The 23,478-nt window shown below is 40.3% G+C and overlaps 1 long non-coding RNA gene across 1 annotated transcript in view; it reads left to right on the top strand.

Annotated features, from left to right (window-relative positions):
• The first annotated feature begins 15,141 nt into the window (after positions 1 to 15,141).
• The window catches only part of LOC149128036 (uncharacterized), a 196,368-nt gene continuing 188,031 nt past the window's right edge, over positions 15,142 to 23,478 (top strand). The window contains exon 1 of the long non-coding RNA XR_016229261.1: positions 15,142 to 15,257. This is a non-coding gene — a long non-coding RNA (uncharacterized LOC149128036). The remainder of the gene's footprint in view (positions 15,258 to 23,478) is intronic.

Raw genomic sequence — 23,478 nt, forward strand, 5'->3', positions numbered from 1 at the left:
CAGAAATTTTCTAAAGTGGGCCCGACACTGTGGTACAGCAGGTTAAGCCACCACCTGCAATGCCAGCATCCCATAGGGGTTCTGGTTCAAGTTACAGCTGCTTCACTTCTGATACACTTCCCTGTTAATATACCTGGGAAAGCAGTGGAAGATGGCCCAAGTGTTTGGGCCCCTTCACCCACATGGGAGACTTGGACAGAGCTCCTGGCTCTTGGCTTTGGTCTGGCCCAGCTCTGGCTGTTGCAGCTATTTGGGGAGTGAATCAGAAGGTAGAAGACCTCTATCTCTGTCTTTCTGGGTCTCCTCCTGTCTTTGTGACTTCTTTTCTTTTCTAGAAACTTTCTAAAGTTTTCATCTACATCCAGAAGGAATCTCAGAAACTTTGAGAAGCAGAGACTTAAAGATGATCTGATATTACCAATTTTGTAAAACTTTTTACCTAACCCTACTTCCTTTTTAAAATTTTATTTATTTATTTTCATTTTACTTGAAAGGCAGACAGAAATACAGAGAATGATCATCCATACAATGGTTTACTCCTCAAATGCTTGCAACAGCCAGGGTTGTGCCAGACTAAAGCCAGGAGACTGGAACTCAATCTGGGTCTCCCAGGTGGTTGACAGGGACCAAAGGACTTAAGCCATTATCTTTACCTCCTTGGTTGTGTATTAGCAGGAAGCAGGATTGGAATGGAGGAACTGGGACTCAAACCAGCCAGTCTGATAGGAGATGCAGGTGCTCCAAGCAGTGTCAAATTGCTGCACCAAAAACCACCACTAGCCTACTTTCTGACTACCCAGCATAAACAAAATGAGGGTGAATGGCAGCTGACTGTGAAACATTGAACAAATCTTTGGAAGAGTGTGTCACTGCTCTGAACAGTGCACCCACAGCTGCTTCTGTCTCTAATGTAACTCTCAAGGTCCAAGAAAAACATACATTCATCTGTATCCCATGACAGATAGAAATCAGTAAATGAACTTGCTACCATAGCTAAATATTACTTGGCTTGCTAAATCATGAAAACAGAAACTCCCATGGTTAAACTGATGATCTTACCAATGGAAAGATTTCATGCTCCAGGAATGGAAGAGGAAAACTTTAGAGGGAGAATAGGAATGGTGATAGGGTTAGAGGCAGAGGGGAACCAGGAAATATCTGTTAGGAGAAAAGTCAATTGAAAAAGCAGTGCTTTCACTGGTCAACTTAAGAAAATCATCTGTTGCAATGATGTTTATCCTACAAACCTTGACTCGTTGGGTATCCTCTTTCACAATAGACCAGCCCAGGAAATGGTAATAACATACTTCCTTTCCCTTAATGGTACCCAGTTAAGTACCTTGTTGACTTGGAGCTCATGATTTCTCCCATAGTCTATTAGCCTCCAAAGTAGTTAATGCAGTAGAAATTTTCCATCACATCATCTCTTTTTTTTATTTAATAAATGTGAATTTACAAAGTGCAACTTTTGTATTGTTGTGGCTTTCCCCCTGCCAACCTCCCTCCCTCCCGTGGCCCTCCCTTCTCCCACTCCCTCTCCCATCCCGCCCTTCATCACGTTTCATTTTCAATTACCTTCATATACAGAAGATCAACTTAGTATATACTAAGCAAGGATTTAAACAGGCTGCACTCACACAGCCGCACAAGGTATAGGGTATTGTTTGACTAGTAGTGTTGTTTTTAAGTTTCATAGTAAAACACATTAAGGACAGAGATCCTACGTGGGGAGCATGTACCCAGTGACTCCCGTTGTTGATTTAACAACTGGCACTCTTATTCATGACATCAGCAATCACCCGAGGCTCTTGCCATCAGCTGTCTAGGCTATGGAAGCCACTTGAGTTCACCAACTCTGAACTTGTTTAGTCAAGGCCGTATCACAGTGGAGGTTCCTTCCTCCCTTCGGAGAAAGGCGCCTCCCTCCTTGATGGCCTGTTCCTTCTGCTGGGGTCTTGTTCACCAGAATCTTTCATTTAGGTTGTTTTTGCCACCGTGTCATGGCTTTCCACGCCTGCCATCACATCATCTCTTATTGTAAACATTTCTTTCAGGTCCATTTCCAACCAACCTATTTTCTTTTTAAGTCCATTTTCTCCCATGCATCTTGCAGGTCTTCTGTACAATGAGATGCCCCTCTGTGCAGACAATTTCTGTATGAGCTGATATTACTTAACTTCCCAATCCAGAATCTTTGCTCATTAAGAAATTTTATCATCTTGATCTTTCTCCCCACTCTTTGGTATGAAAGCACACATATGGTCAGACTCATTCATTCTGCCTACCGGTGAAAACCAATGGCAGTCCTACCAAGTCCTTTTCCAGATTGCCTCAGGTACTCATGACTAGAGTCAATTTTGTATTTCCTGCCATAGTTTTCCAGTTAAAAAACATAAAACCCATCAGAAATACACTCTTCAAATGGTAGGGGCTCAGTCATGCTCCTTCCTCATCATTCTTAACTGAATCTGCAGCCTAAATATTTCAGTGATACATTTTAGTCATAATTTATTTTTTATAGTAATAGGTCTCAACAGGCAATTTTTGTTTGCTTTCTTCCCATTAAGGCCTCCATTTCACCTATACCAGAATTTCCCAAGGAGCCCAAAATTTTAAAAGCAATTTAAATTACATTAGGTTTCCTGGAAACTCTGTTCTTGTCCAAAATATTAGTGATCTTCCCCTGCCTAGAAGCCTGCAAATAAGATGCCTTCATTTTGCTTTCTTATCTAACACTCGAGAGATGTAAGAAGCTAGGCCTATCTTCCTGGATCAGTCTGTGACTTAGGAAATGGCACACGGCCAGGGGTGGGGGGGGAGGGGATGTGAAAATATACTTCCTTAACAAAGCCTCTATGGCAGCAAACTGAACCTGATGATCAGAACAAACAGCTGAACTGCTTTTCCCTTCAACCAAAACACAATCCTTTTTGCAATGCTTGCTTCCTTTCTCCTCTTCATAGTGTTCTCACTAATAGGCCCTTAGTAAAACCAGCTTTATTACCTTTGGCTCCAAAAAACCCAGAACCTCATCATTATCTTCCATTAACCATCCACCTGACTCAATCTCATGATAGTTTTAAGACATCTTATTTGAAAACTACTATCTTACCTTTCATATAGGTAAAGAGACTCTCAAGGAAAGATGATCCTGAGAAGAGGGTCTTTCTCTCCTAGTCTCCAAAACTAGGGAGGTAATTTTTCTTTTCACAAGTTTTTGCTTTGACTTTGCACAACTGATTATGCACAATCATGAAATTAATATGGATTTTTGCTTTTGGGATAATGTTGCTTATTTTGTCTTTTATTCTATTGAGATTCCCTTTAATAAGGTTACAGGTAGCCTTTGGCTGATACTTTTCCTAATGTTTCAACAAAACCAGTAGCCTCTTGCCTTCCCTAGAACATATCTTTGTTTCTAGACCTGGTTCTCTAATACTTATTTTTGGCACTCCAGCTCCCACATAATTTTCATCTTCAAAAATGTCATTTCTAACAACATTGCCATGAAGGGCAAAGACCTACATATTAAATCTATGGTCTCAGGTGGGTTGTTTGGCACCACTTGGAATACCTACATCTAACTTCAGAGTTCCTGTGTTTGAGTCCCAAGTCCACTCCTGATTCCAGCTTCCTGCTAACGCACACCTTGGGAGGCAGCAGATGATGGCTCAAGTACTTGAGCCTTTGCCACCTACATGGGAGACCCAGATTGAGTTCCCAGTTCTTGGCTTTGGCCTGGCCCAGCTCTGGCTGTAATGAGTGTTTGTAAGTGACCCAGTGATGGAAGATCTTTCTCAGGGCTTGCTTTGCAACACAATGGGTTAAGCTACCACTTGCAATGCCAGTATCTCATATGGGTACTGGATTGAGTCCTGGCTGCTCCGTTTTTGATCCAGCTCCCTGCTAATGTGCCTGGAAAAACAGCAGAAGATGGCCCAACTGCTTGTGCCCCTGTACCCACTAGAGAGAATCAGAAGGAACTCCTGGCTCCTGGATTTAATTTGGCCCAGCCCAGGCTGTTGCGGCCATTTGCGGAGTGAAACAGCAAATGTAAGATCTCTTCCCTCCAACCCCCACTCCGTCTCCGTCTCTCTCCCTCTCTTTCTCTAATTCTGCCTTTCAAGTAAATAAAATGAACCTTTAAAAATAGGTAAGATGAGCCGGCGCTGTGGCTCACTTGGCTAATCCTCTGCCTGCGGCACTGGCACCCCAGGTTCTAGTTCCGGTTTGGGCGCAGGGTACTAGTCCTAGTAGCTCTTCTTCCAGTCCAGCTGCTGTGGCCCGGGAAGGCAGTGGAGGATGGCCCAAGTGCTTGGGTCCCTGCACCCTCATGGGAGACTGGGAGGAAGTACCTGGCTCCTGGCTTCAGATCGGCGCAGCACCGGCTGTAGCGGCCATTAGGCGAGTGAACCAACGGAATGAAGACCGACCTCTCTCTCTCACTGTCTATAACTCTCTCTCTCTGTCTCTCTTTCACTGTCTAACTCTGCCTGGCAAAAAATAAAAAAAAAAAATAGGTATGATGATAAAGAAGCTTGCTCTCTCTTGCTCGCTTTCTCTGTCTCTTTCAAATTAAAAAAAAAAAAAAAAGAAAGAAAGAAAATGGCCCCATGCTGCTTCAGGGAAATAATCCAGAATGATTGTTCAGCTCCTCCCTGTCAAGGAAGAGCGTCCTCCCCTGATGACTGCTGGTAGCAGTGCCTTGTGGTTGTGAGTCTGCACCATTTTCTTGCTTTCCTACTAATGAAGACTAAGGGGATTTGAGAAATATAGTTTTTTTGGAATGAAGAATGTTTGCTTCTCCAGACAGTTAAAAAATCCAGGTGGTGGCTCTGTATTCGTTTTCTATAATAGAGTAACACAAACTGTGTGGCTGAGACAACATACATTTATTTCTGTATCATGTCTCCAGAGCAAGGTGTCAGCAAAATTGGTTCCTTCTGAGAGAGGGACCTGTACCAGGCCTCCCTCCTCGGCCTTACACGTGGCCTCTTCTCCTCTGTCTCTTCACATTGTTTTCCTCTGTGTGTGTCTTTGTGTTTCACTTTCCCTGTGTCAGCTTGGTGAGGGCCTATCTTAATGAGTTCACTTTCACTTGATTGCCTGTGTCAAGTCTTATCTCCAAACAAGATCACATTCTGAGTTGATGTTGTTTAGAACTTCAACACATAAGTTTGGGGAAGGGAACCACAACTCAACCCACAACATGGTGTGTCTCCAATCATTCCACAGTTCATTCTGGGGATAATCATGAAATTCCGTACATCTTTAAACCACAATCATGGACTTGTTTTTTTTTCCCTCTGAACTTTTCTCAGCACTTGAAAACATTAGGTGAGGGGTGAGAGCAGTTTGAGATGCATGCATCCTATATCAGAGTACTGGTTTGAGTCTCAGATCATTTTCCTGCTAATGTGCCTGGGAAGGCAGCAGATGATGGCTCAACTGTTGAGGCTCCTGCCACCCACATGGGAGACTCAGATGGAGTTCCAGGCTGCTGGCTTCAGCCTGACTATTATGGGCATTTGGGAAGTGAATAATCAGATGGAAGATTTCTCTGCCTCTCTTTGTTTGCCCTTGAGATAAATGAATAAGCCCTTAAAATAGTAAATAACAGTTTATATAATTTATATGGCTTGCCTTGATTACTCCCTAGTAAAGTTCATGTTTTGGATTCATCTATAAATTAACCCAGCACCAGATCCATAAACAGTTCCTAACCTTGAAAATTGATGGAAACAAGAAAGTCATGATTAAGTATTAATATAGATAGCATAACAAAGATAACATTTAGGAAAAAAAATAGGTATCAGGTAAGTTTTTTTTAAAGAGGTATGTATGAGCTCTGGGAGACAAGTAAGATGCAAATAGTTGAGGGAATATGAGGGTATTTCAGATTGTTCATGGGAAAATAGAACTAAAATATGTTTATTTGGTGCAAAAATTATTGAAATCCATCCTAGTTCTTTCATAATATATGTTTTCCATGAACTTCATGAAGACCTCTTTTAGATGGTAGGGGAAAGTTCAGACAAAAAGTTTTTATTTGCAAATCCCCTTGGAGTTTCTGTAGACTACATCATTGAGGAGACTCCTGTGGATGTGATAGACTTAAGCTTTTCCTGTAGTATTTGGGATGAATGTGTTTGAATAAGTGTGTTGGGGTAATTTTGTAAAAAACCCAGTATTTATCACAGAGAACACCTAGCACAATGGGAAGTTTTTTTTTGGAGGAAGTGAAATCATTGAAGAGTTTTTTGAGAACTCAATGGATGGAGTGAAGCCTGCACATGAGTTCCATCTCCACCACATCCTTGTAGACTCTCTATGCCTCTGTCTTGCTCACTCTGGTTCTCCACCTCTCCTATGCTTTTGTATTCAGACATTGAGTTCCTTATATGTTTTAGATATTAATCCTTAACCAGAGGTATGGTTTGTCTTATTCTGTGGGTTCTCTCTGTACTTTGTTAATGGCTCTATGAGAGTGTTTAGTTTGACATAATTCTATAAAATCCAGGACTGGCATCCACACTGCCTTTATTCCTCCCCTCCCCCATTCTTTCTATTTCCACATTTCTTAATCTTATAGTTCACATCCAGTTTCCTCCTTTTCTGGCCTAGAAATTTGGAGTCTCCTCTTTCACATCTTTTAAAAATATGCTCCTTAGAGGATGCTGCGAGCTTTTTCCTACTCAAATCAAATGGATTTATAAAAACTTTTACTCTCTCCTTCTAACTTCCTGTTGTGACAAGTACTTTGACCTTGAACTCTTCTGGAATGCCTTTCTTCTTGGGTTTTCTTTATTTCATTATGACTTTCTTCTCAGCTCTTCTTTTGTCTTACTCAATCTGCAGATATCCCTGGGGACTATTTGTTTCCATCTTCTTTTCTCCTATCTTTAAAGAAAAATCACAGAAATATTTCACTGAGTCTTTCAGACTCTGTATAAAGTTCCCAATCAATATGCATATCTGGTTCTCTTGTCTCTCTCTTCTCTTCTATTCTAATTCAGCATTCTGAGTTGCTGTGGGAGATTTCCACTTCAAAGTCCCATAACTATTTAAAGCTGGATTAATCTCTGGCAAAACCATTTCTCTTTCTCATTGTCCTTATTTCTAACACTGTGGCATAGTGTTTTTCAGTATGAATTTTGCAATAAGACAAAGCTCTAATTTGACAGCTGTGAGTGCAGAGGGAAATTTGGCAAGTTAATGAACTTCTCTTATCTGAAAAGTAAAGGTACCTATTTCAGAGACTACTCTTTAAGTAGTTTTTGGCTGGCTACAGATATTTAGTTCTGCACCCCCACCTTGCTAAATGGGAAGCTGTACCACCGCATGGAACTCAGGCTGGCCATCTGACCTGTTTGTTCAATGAAATATGAGCAGGAGTGACAGATGTCACTGCTCAACAGGACCTTTAAAAGCCATGAACCCTTTACTTCCACCACAACAACCAGCTTGTTCCAGTGGTAACTTCTCTGTCACTCTGGAGTAAGAATTACAAGAGGCAGAGTCCCACCCAACCTTTTTTGGATGTGTAAGGTTAGTGAGAAACAAATCTTTGTTGTTTAAAGATGCTGGCTTTTAAGGTTGTTTTTTCAGTGCAGCATACCAGAGCCAATACCAACTGTTACATTCCTGTACAAAGGACAATATAGATATGGCTTTTGACATCTTGAGGCTCACAGCTGGGTGGGGAGATAAATACTGGGAAGTGATTACATACTGCTTTTCTGTGGAAGCCTTGTATATCCTTAAAATTCTTTTTTTAAAAAAAGATTTATTTATTTGAAAGTCAGAGTTACACAGAGAGAGGAGAGGCAGAGAGAGAGAGAGAGACAGAGAGAGGTCTTCCATCTGCTGGTTCACTCCCCAGTTGGCCGCAATGGCCGGAGCTGCGCTGATCTGAAGCCAGGTGCCAAGGACTTGGGCCACCTTCTACTGCTTTCCCAGGCCACAGCACAAAGCTGCATCAGAAGTGGAGTACCTCATGTGGAATGCCGGCACTGTGACTTTACCCACTATGCCACAGTGCTGGCCCCATATATCCTTAAAATTCTCATAAAAGCTTCCCTTGTTCCAAACCTAAATCTTTTCAGTTGTCATTAAGCCTTCTGTTTTATTTTAGTGGCTCTGAAATGTAAGCATACATCAAAATCACCTAAACTTCTTAAAAAATATCCCTTTTAAAAATATTTTCTTGTATTTTAATTTGAAAAGCAATAATAGCACATATTTATGGGGTACAATTTTAAGTTACATGTAAGGTGCATACATTGTGAAATGATTAAATTAATTTGAATGGCCTATCCATCACTTCACATACTTATAATTCTTTATGGTAAGAATATTTAAAATCTCTTTTTTTTTTAAACTTTTATTTAATGAATATAAATTTCCAAAGTACGACTTATGGATTACAATGGCTTCCCCCCAATACCGTCCCTCCCACCCACAACCCTCCCCTTTCCCACTCCCTCTCCCCTTCCATTCACATCAAGATTCATTTTGGATTATCTTAATATACAGAAGATCAGCTTAGTATACATTAAGTAAGGATTTCAACAGTTTGCTCCCACACAGAAACATAAAGTGGAAAATAATAGATGATTTTTTTTAAATGATGATGAAATCAGATCAGACCTATTGTCATGTTTAATCCCAGTGAGAGTCAAGTTGGGAGTTGATCATTTCTTTTTTTTTTTTTTTTACAGAGGATCAGTTTAGTATGCATTAAGTAAAGATTTCAACAGTTTGCACCCCCATAGAAACACAAAGTGAAATATATTGTTTGAGTACTCATTATAGCATTAAATCTCAATGCACAGCACATTAAGGACAAAGATCATACATGAGGAGTAAGTGCACAGTGACTCCTGTTGTTGACTTTACCAATTGACACTCCTGTCTATGGTATCAGTAATCTCCCTATGCTCCAGTCATGAGTTTCCAAGGCTATGGAAGCCCTCTGAGTTCTCCGACTCTTATCTTGTTTAGACAAGGTCATAGTCAAAGTGGAGCTTCTCTCCTCCCTTCAGAGAAAGGTACCTCCTTCTTTGAAGACCTGTTCTTTCCACTGGGATCTTACTCACAGAGATCTTTTTGCCTGAGTGTCTTGGCTTTCCATGCCTGAAATACTCTCATGGGCTTTTCAGCCAGATCCGAATGCCTTTAGGGCTGATTCTGAGGCCAGAGTGCTGTTTAGGACATCTGCCATTCTATGAGTCTGCTGAGTATCTCACTTCCCATGTTGGATCACTCTCCCCTTTATTTATTCTATCGGTTAGTGTTAGCAGGTACTAGATTTGTTTATGTGCTCCCTTTGACTCTTAGTCCTTTCATTATGATCAGTTGTGAACTGAAATTGATCACTTGGACTAGTGAGATGGCATTGGTACATGCCACCTTGATGGGATTGAATTGGAATCCCCTGGTATGTTTCTAACTCTACCATTTGGGGCAAGTCAGCTTGAGCATGTCCCAAATTATACATCTCTTCCCTCTCTTATTCCCACTCTTATGTTTAACAGGAATCACATTTCAGTTAATTTTCAACACTTAAGAATAACTGTATATTAATTACAGAATTAAACCAGTCATATTAAGTAGAACAGACAAAAAAACTACTAAGAGGGATAATGTATTAAGTTGTTCATTAACAGTCAGGGCTATGCTGATCAAGTCACCGTTTCCCATAGTGTCCATTTCACTTCAACAGGTTTCCTTTTTGGTGTTCAGTCAGTTGTCACCGATCAGGGAGAACATATGGTATTTGTCCCTTTGGGACTGGCTTACTTCACTCAGCATGATGTGTTCCAGATTCCTCCATTTTGTTGCAAATGACTGGATTTCGTTGTTTCTTACTGCGGTATATTATTCTAAAGAGTACATATCCCGTAATTTCTTTATCCAGTCTACCGTTGATGGGCATTTAGGTTGGTTCCAGGTCTTAGCTATTGTGAATTGAGCTGCAATAAACATTAGGGTGCAGACCGCTTTTTTGTTTGCCAGTTTAAATTCCTTTGGGTAAATTCCAAGGAGTGGGATGGCTGGGTCGAACGGTAGGGTTATCTTCAGGTTTCTGAGGAATCTCCAGACTGACTTCCATAGTGGCTTGACCAGTTTGCATTCCCACCAACAGTGGGTTAGTGTCCCTTTTTCCCCACATCCTCGCCAGCATCTGTTGTTGGTAGATTTCTGCATGTGAGCCATTCTAACTGGGGTGAGGTGAAACCTCATTGTGGTTTTGATTTGCATTTCCCTGATTGCTAAACCTTGAACATTTTTTCATGTGTCTGTTGGCCATTTGGATTTCCTCTTTTGAAAAATGTCTATTGAGGTCCTTGGCCCATCTCTTAAGTGGGTTGTTGGTTTTGTTTTTGTGGAGTTTCTTGATCTCTTTGTAGATTCTGGTTATTAACCCTTTATCTGTTGCATAGTTTGCAAATATTTTTTCCCATTCTGTCGGTTGTCTCTTCACTCTCCTGACTGTTTCTTTTGCAGTACAGAAACTTCTCAATTTGAAGCAATCCCAATAGTTGATTTTGGCTTTGACTGCCTGTGCCTCCTGGGTCTTTTCCAGAAATTCTTTGCCTGTGCCAATATCTTGAAGGGTTTCTCCAATGTTCTCTAATAACTTGATGGTGTCAGGTCGTAGATTTAGGTCTTTAATCCATGTTGAGTGGATTTTTGTGTAAGGTGTAAGGTAGGGGTCTTGCTTCATGATTCTGCACGTGGAAATCCAATTTTCCCAGCACCATTTGTTGAATAGACTGTCCTTGCTCCAGGAATTAGTTTTAGATCCTTGATCAAATATAAGTTGGCTGTAGATGTTTGGGTTGATTTCTGGTGTTTCAATTCTGTTCCATTGGTCTATCCATCTGTTTCTGTACCAGTACCATGCTGTTTTGATTACAACTTCCCTGTAGTATGTCCTGAAATCTGGCATTGTGATGCCTCCGGCTTTGTTTTTGTTGTACAAGATTGCTGTAGCTATTCGAGGTCTCTTGTGCCTCCATATAAATTTCAGCACCATTTTTTCCAGATCTGAGAAGAAGGTCTTCGGTATCTTGATTGGTATTGCATTGAATCTATAAATTGCTTTTGGGAGAATGGACATTTTGATGATATTGATTCTTCCAATCCATGAGCATGGAAGATTTTTCCATTTCTTGGTATCCTCTTCTATTTCTTTCTTTAAGGTTTTGTAATTTTCTTCGTAGAGATCTTGAACGTCCTTGGTTAAGTTTATTCCAAGGTATTTGATTGTTTTTTAGCTATTGTGAATGGGATTGATCTTAGAAGTTCTTCCTCAGCCATGGCATTGTCTGTGTATACAAAGGCTGTTGATTTTTGTGCATTGATTTTATACCCTGCTACTTTGCCAAACTCTTCTATGAGTTCCAATAGTCTCTTAGTAGAGTTCTTTGGGTCCCCTAAATAAAGAATCATGTCATCTGCAAAGAGGGATAGTTTGAGTTCTTCCTTCCCAATTTGTATCCCTTTAATTTCTTTTTCTTGCCTAATAGCTCTGGCTAGAACCTCCAGAACTATATTGAATAGCAGTGGTGAGAGTGGGCATCCCTGTCTGGTACCAGATCTCAGTGGAAATGCTTCCAACTTTTCCCCATTCAATAGGATGTTGGCTGTGGGTTTTTCATAGATTGCTTTGATTGTATTGAGGAATGTTCCTTCCATAACCAGTTTGCTTAGAGTTTTCATCATGAACGGGTGTTGTATTTTATCAAATGCTTTCTCTGCATCTATTGAGATAATCATATGGTTTTTCTTCTGCAGTCTGTTAATGTGGTGTATCACATTGATTGTCTTGTGCACATTAAACCATCCCTGCATACCAGGGATAAATCCCACTTGGTCTGGGTGGATGATCTTTCTGATGTGTTGTTGCATTCTATTGGCGAGAATTTTATTGAGGATTTTTGCATCTATGTTCATCAGGGATATTGGTCTGTAATTCTCTTTCAGTGCTGCATCTTTTTCCAGCTTAGGGATTAAGGTGATGCTGGCTTCATAGAAAGAATTTGGGGGGATTCCCTCTTTTTCGATTGTTCTGAATAGTTTGAGAAGATTTGAGTTAGCTCTTCTTTAAATGTCTGGTAGAATTCAGCAGTGAATCCATCTGGTCCTGGGCTTTTCTTTGTTGGGAGGACCTTTATTACTGTTTCAATTTCTGTCTCAGTTATGGGTCTGTTTAGGTTTTCTATTTTCTTCCTGGTTCAATTTAGGTAGGTTGCATGTGTCCAGGAATCTATCCATTTCTGATAGGTTTCCCTGTTTGCTGGCATACAAGTCCTTGTAGTAATTTCTGATGATTCTTTTTATTTCTGTGGTATCTGTTGTTACATTTCCTTTTTCATCTCTGATTTTATTGATTTGGGTCTTTTCTCTTCTTTTTTTAGTTAGTTGGGCCAATGGGGTGTCAATTTTGTTTATTTTTTCAAAAAACCAGCTCCTCGTTTGGCTGATTTTTTGTAATGTTTTTCTTGATTCAATCCTGTTGATTTCTTCTCTGATTTTAATTATTTCTCTTCTCCTACTAGATTTGGGTCTGGTTCGCTGTAGATTTTCTAGATCCTTGAGGTGAATTGAAAGCTCATCTATTTGGTGCCTTTCCAATTTCTTGATGTAGGCACCTATTGATATAAACTTTCCTCTTAACACTGCTTTTGCTGCGTCCCATAAGTTTTGGTATGTTGTGCTGTTATCCTCATTTACTTCCAGAAAGTTTTTGATTTCTCTTTTAATTTCTTCTATGACCCATTGTTCATTCAGGAGCATGTTGTTCAATCTCCATGTGTTTGCGTATGCTCTAGGGATTCCTGAGTTGCTAATTTCCAACTTCATTCCTTTATGGTCTTAGAAGCTGCATGGTATGATTCTAATTCTTTTGAATTTGCTGAGACTTGCTTTATGGCCTAGTATGTTGTCAGTCCTAGAGAAGGTTCCATGTACTGCTGAGAAGAATGTAAAATCTTTAGCTGTAGGATTGAAAGTTCTGTAGATATCTGTTAGATCCATTTGGGCTATAGTGTCGCTTAAATCCACTGTATTCTTGTTGATCTTCTGTCCTATTGATCTGTCTATTTCTGAGAGTGGAGTATTGAAGTCCCTCAGTACTACTGTCTTGGGGTCTAAGTCTCCCTTTAAGTCCGTTAATAAATCTTTTAGATAAACTGGTGCCCTGTAGTTAGGTGCATATACATTGATAATTGTTATATCTTCTTGTTGTATTGATCCCTTAATCATTATATAGTGCCCCTCTTTGTCTCTCTTAACAGCTTTTGTGGTAAAGTTTATGTTGTCCGATATTAAGATGGCTACGCCTGCTCTTTTTTCATTTCTGTTGGCATGGTATATCTTTTTCCAGCCTTTCACTTTCAGTCTGTATGGATCTTTGTTGGAAAGATGTGTTTCTTGTAAGCAGCAAATAGATGGGTTTTGTTCCTCAACCCAATCAGCCAATCGGTGTCTTTTAACTGAACAGTTCAGCCCATTCACGTTCAATGTGACTAATGATAAGTGGTAACTTTGCTCTGCCATTTGCCAAAGATAAGTTCTAATATATGCTTTGAATTCCCTGTGATCTTTTGCTGTGAGGTTTCCTTCCTTTACCTTCTTTCATATTGATGACCGTGTTTCTGTGTTTCTGTGTGTAACACATCTTTAAGCATCTTTTGCAGGGCTGGACGAGTGGCAACAAATTCTTTATTTCTTTATTTCACCTTCATTCACAAATGATAGCTTTGCAGGATATAATATTCTGGGCTGGCAGTTGTTCTCTCTTAGTACCTGGGCTATATCTCGCCATTCCCTCCTAGCTTGTAGAGTTTCTGATGAGAAGTCAGCGTGAGTCTGATTGGAGATCCTCTGAGAGTAATCTGACGTTTCTCTCTTGCACATTGTAGGATCTTTTCTTTATGTTTCACTGTGGAGAGTTTAATTACAACGTGTCGTGGTGAGGATCTCTTTTGGTTGTGTTTATTAGGGGTTCTGTGAGCTTCCTGTACTAGGATTTCTCTGTCCTTCTCTAAACCTGGGAAACTTTCTGGTAATATCTCACTAAAAAGGCATTCTAATCCTTTCTCCCTCTCCATGCCTTCAGGAACTCCTAGAACCCGAATGTTGGGTTTTTTAATAGTATCCTGAAGATTCCTGACAATATGTTTTAGATTTCTAATTTCCTCTTCTTTTCTTTGGTCTGACTGTATCCTTTCCTGTTCTCTGTCTTCTAAGTCCGATATTCTCTCTTCTGCTTCACCCATTCTGTTTGTAAGGCTCTCTATTGTGTTTTTCATTTGATCTATTGAATTCTTCACTTCAGTCACTATCCCAGTTTCCTGTTGTACTAGTTGTTTCGTTTCATTTTGATTCCTCCTTAATATTTCATTTTCACAAGAGAGATTTTCTATCTTGTCCATTAAGGATTTCTGTAGTTCAAGAATTTGTTTTTGAGAACTTCTTAATGTTCTTATCAATTTTTTGAGATCTGCTTCTTGCATTTCTTCTATCTCATCATCTTCATAATCTTGAATTGGGGTGTCTTTTTCATTTGAGGGTGTCATGGTGAATTCCTTGTTTTTATTACCTCGGTTTTTGCGTTTGTTATTTGGCATATTGGAGATATTTGGTTTCTTCACTGTGGTGCTTTTTCTTGTTATACTATGACTCTAGATTAAGTGGACTATCTGTTTTTGATGGAGCCTTAGGGCTTGAGATGGGTGTGGCCTGAGAGCTCTGTTTGGTGTGCCAAAGGTGACACTCCCAGGTTAGGCGTGGTAAATCTCTCTCTCTCTTTCTTTTTTTTTTGATTCAAAAGGGAAGTAATTCCACACAGCTGAACAAAGTTGGAGGTAGTTAGCAGGCAAATGATATACCCACAGGAGCCAGAGATCGGAAGCTCTTTCCCAAGCACCACACAGGGAATCTGTTCGGCCCTCAGAGTGGGCTCAAATTCTCCTTCAGTCTCCCACTGGGTTGCCAAAGTTACGGAATTGTAGTGTCTCTGGAGAGTGCTCACGTGAATTCCGTGAGTTCTCTCCCCCACCGTCTCTTTTTTCACAGTCTCAGTTCAGTAGCACCACAAATTTACTAGGTCCTAATCTCCTGTTAATTCGCCCCGCCTGGAGTCAGGTTTTTCTGCTAGGCTCAGGGCCGGTGCAGACCTGAGGTCGCTCTGCTTATGACGTATGTCCAAGATGGCGCCTGCTCTTTGTCTTGCTCGCCCTTGAGAGGTGAGCGGAGAGAGAGAAACCCGTGTCCGTACCAGTCACCTTTTTTTTTTCTCTCTCTCTCTCTCTCTTCCAGTTAGCCTGGTGAACTTCCCCCCCCCCCGGGGGGGGTCGTTCCCTCTAGTCTCCTTTCTCCACTTGCCTGCCGGTGTCTCGGGCTATTGAGGTTCGGCTCACCTCGTGTTCCAGTGCTGGTGTGTTGAGTCTGCCGCTGGTGTCCCGAACTGTGGGCTCCCACGCTCTCCATGCAGGTCTGCTGTGAATCACGCATTCCGGAAGAGTTTCTTCTGCTGTTTCCTCCCCTACTCTTCCTTGAACCTGCAGTATCTCCACTTTTATTAAACTATCTCTCCCTGGACCATCAGTGTGCTCCCTTCCTATTCCGCCATCTTGCCTAAAATCTCTTATAGAAATTTTGATGAAGCCATTCTAACTGATATGAGGTATTACCTCCTTGTGGTGATAATTTGCTTTTCCCTGATAATTAGTGATGTTGAATATTTTTCATATATTAGCTGACCGTTTAGATATCTCTTTAAAGATATATTTGTTCAGGTTCCTAGTTATATTTTAATTAGGTTGTTTGTTTTCTTCCTATTGAGTTGTTTGAGTTCCTTATGTGTATTGAATCTTATTCCTTTATCAGAGGTATGGTTTGTAAAGATTTTATTCTATTCTGTTGATTCTCTCTTCACTCTGTTGATTGTTGTGCAGAAGTTTTTAGTTTGATGCAATTCTGTTGGTTTACTGTTTACTTTTGTTGTTTGTACTTATTGGGGCTACACCCAAAAGTCATTGCCCTGAACAATGATTGTCATGGAGATTTTCTCCTATGTTTCCTTCTAGCGGTTTTACAGTTTCAGGTCTTACAGTCTAGTCTTTAATCCATTTTGAGTTGATTTTTAAATACCGTGAGATAAGTTACTGCTTGTGAATATCCAATTTTCCCAATACCGTTTATTGATATGACTGCCCTTTCTCCTCTGGATTTTCTTGGTATCTTTGTTGAAAATCAGGTGACAGCAAATGTGAAAGTAAATATTGGCAAAGAGGTGAAGAAAAATTTGGTACATTGTTTGTGGGAATCTAAAATAGTTCAGCTATTATTGAAAATAGTATGGAAGTTCTTAAAAATATTAAAAAAATAGTACCATCAAATTATCCAACAATCTTACTGCCAGGCAAATATCTAAAGGAAATGAAGTCATAATGAAGAAGACATATCTATACTCCAATGTTCACTGAGCCATTATTCACAACATCCAATATATGAAATCAACCTCATCAGCAAATAAATGAGTAAAGAAAACATGGTAGAAATACATAATGCAATATTCTTCAACTTTTAAAAAAGAAAGAAATCCTGTCATTTGCAAAAATCATGGATAAAGCTGAAGGACATTATGTTACATGAAAAAGCCTGGCATAGAAAGATAAATATCACATAATCTCACTTATATATAGAATCTAAAAAAATAAAAAATTAGGAGAGTATAATAGTGGTTATTAGAGGTTTTCAAGTTGTATTGGTCAGTTTTTGTTTCCTGGGGAGCAAAAAGTTTATTTCATTTTACACTTTGAGATTATAGGATTGGGTGACACCATAGTTCAGTATCTGGAGGAAGCTGGTTATGACTGTTGCAACAGCAGTGATCATACTATGAGCCAGGAAGAATAAAAAGAACCTAGGTCATTAAGCAAGAAAAAGAAATCAATGGGATACAAATTGGGAAGGAGGAAGTAAGTTATGCCTATAGGCAGATGACATGATTCTATACTTGGGGGATCCGAAAGATTCCACTAAGAGAATATTAGAACTCATAGAAGAGTTTGGTAAACAGCAGGATATAAAATCAACACAAGGGGCTGATGCCATGGCTCACTTGGTTAATCCTCCGCCTGTGGTGCCGACATCCAATATGGGCGCCGAGTTCTAGTCCCGGTTGCTCCTCTTCCAGTCCAGCTCTCTGCTGTGGCCAGGGAGGGCAGTGAAGGATGGCTCAAGTGCTTGGGCCCCTGCACCCGTGTGGGAGACCAGGAGGAAGCTCCTGGCTCCTGGCTTCAGATTACGCATTGCTGGATGTGGTGGCCATTTGGGGAGTGAACCAACAGAAGGAAGACCTTTCTCTCTCTCTCTCTGTAACTCTGTCAAAAAAAAAAAAAAAATCAACACACAAAAATCAACACCCTTGTAAACACAGACAGTGCCTTAGCTGAAAAAGAACTTCTAAGCTCAATCCCATCCTCCATATCTATCAAAAAAAAAATCAAATACCTTGTAATAAATTTAACCAAGGATATCAAAGGTCTCTACAATGAGAATCACAAAACATTAAAGAAAGGAATAAAAGAAGATACAAAAAAATGGATTGGAAGAATCAATATCCTCAAAATGTCCATTCTTCCAAATACAATTTACAGATTCAATGCAATACCAATCAAAATACAGAGATCATTCTTCTCGGATATAGAAAAAAATGATGCTGAAATTCATATGGAAACACAGGATCCTCCGCCTGCAGCGCCAGCACCCGGGGTTCTAGTCCTGGTTGGGGCGCTGGATTCTGTCCTGGTTGCTCCTCTTCCAGTCCAGCTCTCTGCTGTGGCCCAGGAGTGCAGTGGAGGATGGCCCAAGTGCTTGGGCCCTGCACCTGCATGGGAGACCAGGAGAAGCACCTGGCTCCTGGCTTTGGATTGGGGATTGGCGCAGTGCACTGGCTGCAGTGCGCCGGCTGTAGCAGCCACTTTGGGGGCGAACCAATGGAAAAAGGAAGACCTTTCTCTCTGTGTGTCTCTCTCTCTCACTGTCTAACTCTGCCCGTCCAAAAAAAAAAAAAAAAAAAAAAAAAAAAAAAAAAAAAAAAGAAAAGAACAGAGGAGACCTTGAATAGCTAAAGCTATCTTATACAACAAAAACAAAGCCAGAGGCACAGAGGCATCACAACAAAAACAGATGGATATTTTTTTTTTGACACACCATTGGCCCAACTAACTAAAAAAAGAAGAGAAAAGATCAAATCAATAAAATCAGAGATGAAAAAGGAAATGTAACAACAGATACCACAGAAATAAAAAGAATCATCAGAAATTACTACAAGGACTTGTATGCCAGCAAACAGGGAAACCTATCAGAAATGGATAGATACCTGGACACATGCAACCTACCTAAATTGAACCAGGAAGAAAATAGAAAACCTAAACAGACCCATAACTGAGACAGAAATTGAAACAGTAATAAAGGTCCTCCCAACAAAGAAAAGCCCAGGACCAGATGGATTCACTGCTGAATTCTACCAGACATTTAAAGAAGAGCTAACTCAAATCTTCTCAAACTATTCAGAACAATCGAAAAAGAGGGAATCCTCCCAAATTCTTTCTATGAAGCCAGCATCACCTTAATCCCTAAGCCGGAAAAAGATGCAGCATTGAAAGAGAATTATAGACCAATATCCCTGATGAACATAGATGCAAAAATCCTCAATAAAATTCTCGCCAACAGAATGCAACAACACATCAGAAAGATCATCCACCCAGACCAAGTGGGGTTTATCCCTGGTATGCAGGGATGGTTTAATGTGCACAAGACAATCAGTGTGATACACCACATTAACAGACTGCAGAAGAAAAACCATATGATTATCTCAATAGATGCAGAGAAAGCATTTGATAAAATACAACACCCGTTCATGATGAAAACTCTAAGCAAACTGGTTATGGAAGGAACATTCCTCAATACAATCAAAGCAATCTATGAAAAACCCACAGCCAACATCCTATTGAATGGGAAAAAGTTGGAAGCATTTCCACTGAGATCTGGTACCAGACAGGGATGCCCACTCTCACCACTGCTATTCAATATAGTTCTGGAGGTTCTAGCCAGAGCTATTAGGCAAGAAAAAGAAATTAAAGGGATACAAATTGGGAAGGAAGAACTCAAACTATCCCTCTTTGCAGATGACATGATTCTTTATTTAGGGGACCCAAAGAACTCTACTAAGAGACTATTGGAACTCATAGAAGAGTTTGGCAAAGTAGCAGGGTATAAAATCAATGCACAAAAATTAACAGCCTTTGTATACTCAGGCAATGCCATGGCTTGTTTCACCCCCCAAATGTTCCCCGGCGTGCTGCGCTGATCCGAAGCCAGAAGCCAGGTGCTTCTCCTGGTCTCCCATGAGGGTGCAGGGCCCAAGCACTTTGGCCACCCTCCATTGCCATCCCAGGCCACAGCAGAGAGCTGGGCTGGAAGAGGAGCAACCAGGATGGAACTGGTGCCCCGACCAGGACTAGAACCCGAGTGTCGGCGCCAAATGTGGAGGATTAGCCTAGTGAGCCATGGTGCCGGCCTAGCTTTCTACTTTTATGTCAGTAGCATGCATTCTGCTTTGAATGCTATAGCTTTTCAGTATGTTTGAAGTCAGGTGTTGTAATATCTATAGCTTTGATCATTTTGCTTTGTGTATTCTGGGTTTCTTTGAGTTTCCATATGCATATTGTAATTTTTTCTAGTTCTGTGAAGAATATCATTTGTAATTTGATAAGGATTGAATTGAATCTATAGATTGTTTTGGCAATATGTACATTTTGACAATATTAATTCTTTGATTCCACAAACATAGGATTCCTTTCAGTTTTTGTGAGCTCCATAATCTCTTTGTTCATTGATTTATAATTTTCATTCTAGAGATCTTTCACTTCCTTTAATAACCTTAGGGGTGTGTGTGTGTGTGTTTGTGTATAATTGTAAATGGGATTGATTTTTTTACATTTTTTGAGCCAATTTGTTATTGGTATATTAAAAATGCTACTTTTTTGTTGTTGATTTGTATCCTGCAACTTCAGTGAATTTGTTCATTAGTTCCAATGGATCTTTGATAGTCTTTAGGTTTCTTTATACATGCGATCATGTTGTCTGCAACCAAGGATAGTTTAACTCCTTTGTTTCCAATTTCAGTACACTTCATTTATATCTTTTTCCTAATTACCGTGGTTAAGGCTTCTAGAACTGCATTGAATAGAAGTGGTGAAAGTGAATGTTCTTGTCTTGTTCCATGTCTTACAGGAAATTCCTTGAACTTTTCCCTATTTAGAGTGATGTTGGCTGTGGGTTTATCCTATACAACTTCTATTCTGTTAAGATAAAGTCATTCTATCCCTAATTCATTGAGGACTTTTTATCATGAATGTGTAAATGAATTGTATTGAATGGTTTTTCTATATTTATTGAAATGATTATATGCTTTTTGTCCTTCAATCTGTTGATGTGCTGTATTGTGATTATTGAGGTGTGTATATCGAACCATCCTTGCATTTCTGGAATAAGTCACACTAGATCATTGTGTGTAATCTTTTTCATGTGCTGTTACATTTGATTTGTTGGTATTCTGTTAAGAATTTTTGCATTTATGTTCACTTATTAGTCTTTGCTTTCTTCTTTCATTGTCCTTTTCTGGCTTTGGCATTCGGATAATTTTGACCTTATAGATAAATTTAGCAGTGTTCCCTCCTTTTAATTTTTTTGAAATAGTTTGGAAATAATTAAAATTATTTCCTCATTAAATATTTTGTCGAATTTATCAGTGAAGCTAATAAGTCCTGGACTTTTTTGGGATTTTTAAAAAATATATTTGTTTATTTATGCATATAAATAGAACATATTTCATGTGTTTCATATATATAGTTTTAAGAACATAGCAATATACCCCATCCTCCCTTCCTATCTCACCCTCCCTTTTTCTTCTTTCTTATCTTTTTTTAAATTTCTGTAATTTACTTTTTTTCCTTGGTAATCATTTTCTTCTTTTTGTCCAATTTATGCTTTATAATCACAAGCTTAAGACACCACTAAATAAAAAATTAAGCCAGTAGAAAAACAGAAAGACCGCTGTTCCTCAAGAGTAGAGGCAATGGCTATAAACAATAATCAAAGCTCGAGATGTCAATTTCATATCCATTACCTTTCTGTTCTCCATGTATTAGCTACCACATATTAGAGAAAACATATAATTATCTTTTTTTTAAAATTTATTTGAGAGGCAGAGTTATAGACAGAGAGAGAGAGAGAGAGGAAGAGACAGAGAGAAAGGTCTTCCATCTGCTGGTTTACTCCCCAAATCTGAAGCTAGAAGCCTGGAGCCTCCTCCAGGTCTCCCATGCAGGTTCAGGAGCCCAAGGACTTGGACAATTCCTCCACTGCTTTCCCAGGCCATAGCAGGGAGCTGGATCAGAAGTGGAGCAGCCCACACTTGAACCAAGATTCATATAGGATTGTCGCTCCCCCTCTTCGTGGAGGAACGACACAGGACCCTGCGCTGTTCTTTTGTCTGCTCGGCCCTCCCCGGGTTTGCTGCTGGTTCTTCCTGGGCTGGCTACCGACCCTTCCACCTCCGTGGAAGGGCGGTTCCCCCTAGCCACTTTCCCCACTTCCGCGGGGGGAGCGGCATACCGCCGGCCGGCTCTCTCGGGGGCTGCACAGGTGTTCCTTCAGATGTTCCCCTTAGATGTTCCTGGTGCATGTTGTCTCTCTCCTCCTTTATAGTCCTCTTCCGCCAATCCCAACTCTGCTACCCACACGCCGAGTACGCTGCTCTCCTCCAATCAGGAGCAGGTCCTACAGTTTATTGGTTGAACTGGAGGCAGCTGCGTAGAAGCTGTTTCTCCCTTCTCAGCGCCATATTGTGGGAGAGCTGATGCATAGAATAAGTCTTAATTCCAGTAACTTAGTCTAGTCCGAGTTGCTCCCCACATAGGATGGCATCACTGCAGGTGGAAGCCTAGCTTACTACGCCACAGTGCCAGCCCCATATATTTCTTTTTGAGACTGGCTGATTTCATTAAGGGTAATTGTCGCTCCCCCTCTTCACGGAGGAACGACACAGGACCCTGCGCTGTTCTTTTGTCTGCTCGGCCCTCCCCGGGTTTGCTGCTGGTTCTTCCCGGGTTGGCTACCGACCCTTCCACCTCCGTGGAAGGGCGGTTCCCCCTGCCACTTTCCCCACTTCCGCAGGGGAGCGGCACACCGCCGGCCGGCTCTCTCGGGGGCTGCACAGGTGTTCCTTCAGATAGATGTTCCTGGTGCATGTTGTCTCTCTCCTCCTTTATAGTCCTCTTCCACCAATCCCAACTCTGCTACCCACACGCCGAGTACGCTGCTCTCCTCCAATCAGGAGCAGGATCAGCTCCTGCAGGTCATCACTCAAGTTGGCGAGAAGCAGCTGCGTGGAAGTTGTTACTCCCTTCTCAGCGCCATATTGTGGGAGAGCAGATGCATAGAATAAGTCTTAATTCCAGTAACAGTCTAGTCCGAGTTGCTCCCCACAGGTAATTGTCTCCAACTGCCTCCATTTTGTTGCAAAAGACAGGATTTCATTCTTGTTTATGGCTGAATAGTGTTCCATCATATATATATATATATATATATATATGTATTTATATATGTATACATGTATATTTATGTATTTTGTATCTATATATATACACACACATATACCATATTTTTCTTTATCTAGTCATTAGTTGATGGACATCTGGGTTGATTCTGTATTGTAGCTATTGTGAATTGAGCTGCTTTAAATATGGGGGTATAGGTGACTGTCATATGATGATTTCATTTCCTTTGGGTGTATTCCTAGTAGTGGGATAGCTGGGTCATATGGTAGATCAATTTTCAGATTTCCAAGGAATCTCCATACTGTGTTCCATAATGGTTGGACTAGTTTACATTCCCACCAGCAGTGTATTTGAGGATACCCTTCCCCCATTGTTATTTTTGGATCATGGCCATTTTAATTGGGTAAGGTGAAACTGAATCATGTTTTTTATTTGAATTTCACTAATGGCTAGTGATTCTGAGCATTTTTTCATATTTCTATTGGCCATTTGTGTTTTGTCCTTCAAAAATGCCTGCTCATGTCCTTAATTCATTTCTTAATTGGATTGTTTGTTTTGTTGTTGTTGAGTTTCTTGAGCTTCTTATATATTCTGGATATTAACTCTTACTAGATGTATAGTTAGCAAGTATTTTCTCCCATTATGTCAGTTGCTTTGTCATTTTGTTGAGTGAGTTTTGTTTGCTGTGCAGAAGCTTGTTAGCTTAATGTAATCCCATTTGTCCATTTTTGCCTTCTTGCCTATGCTTTGGGGTCTTATCCATAAATCCTTGCCTATGCCAATGTCTGGCAGTATTTCTCCTGTTTTCTTCCAGTAATTTGATGGTTTCAGTTCT

Source organism: Oryctolagus cuniculus, chromosome 2 (assembly GCF_051225735.1).
Source record: "Oryctolagus cuniculus isolate XC-2025 breed Fujian yellow rabbit chromosome 2, ASM5122573v1, whole genome shotgun sequence".
In the NCBI taxonomy this organism is placed as follows: domain Eukaryota; kingdom Metazoa; phylum Chordata; class Mammalia; order Lagomorpha; family Leporidae; genus Oryctolagus; species Oryctolagus cuniculus.